The sequence below is a fragment of the Canis lupus genome, chromosome 9 (assembly GCF_003254725.2).
Source record: "Canis lupus dingo isolate Sandy chromosome 9, ASM325472v2, whole genome shotgun sequence".
NCBI lineage: Eukaryota > Metazoa > Chordata > Mammalia > Carnivora > Canidae > Canis > Canis lupus.
In genome coordinates this window covers 51,560,901-51,563,732 of record NC_064251.1, presented here as the reverse complement: position 1 = coordinate 51,563,732, position 2,832 = coordinate 51,560,901, and the positions used below count along the sequence as shown (strand labels likewise).

Genomic DNA, 2,832 nt, shown 5'->3' with positions numbered 1-2,832 from the left:
ATCTCGGGATGCTGTTCCTGCCCCCTGCTCCCCGGGGCAGACGGGGAAAGTGAGGCTGGCGGGCGCGGGCGTAGGCGCATCCCCGGCTAGTCGTAGCCCCCGGCTCGGCTCCGCGCCCCGCGCCCCCGCGCGCCCCGGCCGAGGTGGGCAGCTCGAGGGGGCGCGGCCGAGCGCGGCTCCTCCCCGGGCGGGGCCGCCCCTGCGCGCGCGCCGACGCCCCGACGCCCCGCCCCGCCCCCGCGCGCGCCCCCGCCGGGCTAATTAGGCGCGCGGTTTGTTTACAAACACGGGGCTCGGCAGGTGCGCGGCGCCCCAACGGTGCGCGGCCGGGGCGCGGGGGCGCCGGCTCCGGGGTCCCCGGGCGGGAGTCGCGGGCGGCGGGCGGGCGGGTGTCGGCCGCGCTCCTGCCTTTTCCACGCCTCTCGCGGGCACCAGGAAATTCGCCCGTAGCAGCAAGTTCCTCCCCACCCCCCGCGCGGGAGGGCGGGCGGCGCGGACGGAGGGCGGGCGGCGCGGGCCCCGGGCTGGGGGCGGCCGCCGGGGGTCCCCGCCCCGCCCCGCCCCGCGCGCCCCCCGGGCCGGGCCCGCTCGCGGCCGGGTCGGCGGGGCGGGCAGCGGGCGGGGGCGCGCGGGGCGGGGCGCGGCGCCGGCGGGGCCGGGACATGTAGTCCGCGCGCCGCGGCCTCCCCTGGGCGGCCCTGGCGCGGGCCCGGCCGCGGACTACGACTCCCGCCAGGCGCCGCGGCGCAGCGCATGAGCCCTGCTCGGCTCCGGCGCGTCTATTATGCTGCCGGGGCCGGCGAGCCAAAGAGGAGCCGGCCGCGCGGGCCGGGAGGGACGGCCGCCGGAGCCGCCGAGGCCAAGTACGCCTTTCTCTTGCTTCCTTGCGCGCGCGGGGCGGCGGGCGGCGCGGGCGGCGGCGGGCCGGGCGGGCCGGGGAGCGCGGCCCCGTGCGCCCCGCGCGGGCCGCCGGCGCGTCCCGGGAGTCGGGCGCCCGGGCCGCCGCCGCCTTTGTGCGCGGCCACGATGCAACAAAGCGCGGCGGCCGCCCGGGGTCGCGGCGGCGGCGGCGGCGGCGGCGGCGGCGGCGGCGGCGGCGGCGGCGCGGGCTCCCTCCCCTTCGCCCTCGCCCGCGCCCTCCCGGCCGCCCGCGCCCCGGGCTGGGGGCGTCGCCGCAGCTGGGGCGCGCAGCCCGGAGTTGGCACGGCCCGCGCGCCCCGCGCCAGCCCGGCCTCCCGCGCCCTCCCTCGCGGAAGGGATTTTTTCCCCCCTTTCCTCTGCCCGCCATCTTTCGGAGGGGGGACCGAGGGAGGACGCGGAGGGGGAAGGTGCGCGGCGGCGTCCCAGGCCCGCCGTGCGCCCGGCGCCACTTTCCCGGAGCCCGCCCGCCCGCCCGCCCTCCAGCCCTGCCTGCGGGCCCCTCGGGGCGGGCGCTGGGGGCCCGGCGCCGCCGCCGGGGCGGGGGGCGAGACCAGGCCCGGGCCCGACTCGGAGTGGCGCGGGGAGGCTTCCTGCCAGAGTTGGGGGCCCGGCGCTGACTTGGAGCCCCTTGGACTTGCTGGGTCGTTGCCGCCAGGCCCGGAGGAGACCCAGTTCCCGTTTTGAAATCCGCCTGAAAAGCGCTTAATCCGGGCGAGGGTGGCTGGGGGCGGGAGGAGCGGGAGGAGCGGGGTGCTTGCCTTCTTTCCCACCCGGGTTGGCACCGGCGTGACCGTGGCACCAGCCCGTCGGGGAGGGATGCCCGCCACGCAAACCGCGACCGTCTCCGTGGCCCAAGTGGGCTCCCCCGCGAATACAGCGGTGGGCCCGGGAGCTCTCCCCACCGGTTGCTCCTAGGGGGCAGGGCTAGCGTGGAGGCCTTGGGCGGCCTCCTTTCCCCGGGGGCCTAGGGAGCCCGGGGACAATTTTGGACACAGGATGGAGCTGGGGGGGCCCCCCCTGGGAGTTCCCTGTGCTGGGCCAGCCCCTCAGTGTCCTGCGACCCTTCACGTTGGCTGGAAGCTCTCCGCCCAGGCGTGCAGAACTAGTGTGTCGCCCCCCCCCTCCCGCCTCCGGGCGTTAACTTGGTTGTGGACTGCAAAGTTAGCCGGTGGGTGTGGGGTGGCTGTTGTGCATCAGAAGGAAACCAAGGAAAGGGATCCCGGAGGCTCATCTTCACGGTCCCCCACCCCAGTGAGAGGGACAAGGGAGCGCTGTTGGCTGTCTCCTTTAAGTCTTTCCTTCAAGATGGAGCTGCTTTTCCTGGGTCCATGGAGTGGCCCCAGGAGATCCTCAAGCCTACACAAAGCGGCCTGGTGTTTTTTGGGGGGAGCAGTTTTGGCTTTAAAGTGGACAAGGAAAGGGCTGCATCTGTGCAAGGGGTCGGTCCTCAGGAGTTAGAGACCTCTTCCCTCCTTCCCCGGGCCCTGCACAGCGGCCCTGATTGTGGCCTCCCGTTTGCAAATAAAGCTCTGTGTTTGCCCTTTCTCGTGTGGAGGCCTTTGGTGTGTGCTGGTGGTTGCAGATCAGGAAAGATAGGGCACACACAGGGCGTTACAACGCCCGCCCTCTGGGCAGGAGGTGACACCTGGAGGTGAGGGGCATTTCTGACTTTTCTGGTGACCTGGGGGGGCAGGGGCATGCCTCTGCCCCTGGGAATCTGGAAGCTGCCTCCCAGCAGCTCCGCAGAGGCCTAGATCCAGTCCCAGCCCTGCTTTGGGGACATCCAGGGAGGAGGGGTTTAAGATGCTTTTTCTGGGGGGTGGGGGAGTGGGCATTCGGCACCGTTGGGATTTTTGTTTTGTATTTAGGAAGTAGAGTAATTGATTTCCTTCAGCAGGAGTTCACGCGTGC

The 2,832-nt window shown here is 73.7% G+C and overlaps 1 protein-coding gene across 1 annotated transcript in view; it reads left to right on the top strand.

Moving 5' to 3' along the window:
• Window positions 1-706: 706 nt before the first annotated feature.
• Window positions 707-2,832, top strand: part of BRD3 (bromodomain containing 3) — a 34,547-nt gene continuing 32,421 nt past the window's right edge. The window contains exon 1 of the mRNA XM_025475687.3: window positions 707-863. The gene's annotated coding sequence lies outside the window, so the exon portion shown is untranslated. The remainder of the gene's footprint in view (window positions 864-2,832) is intronic.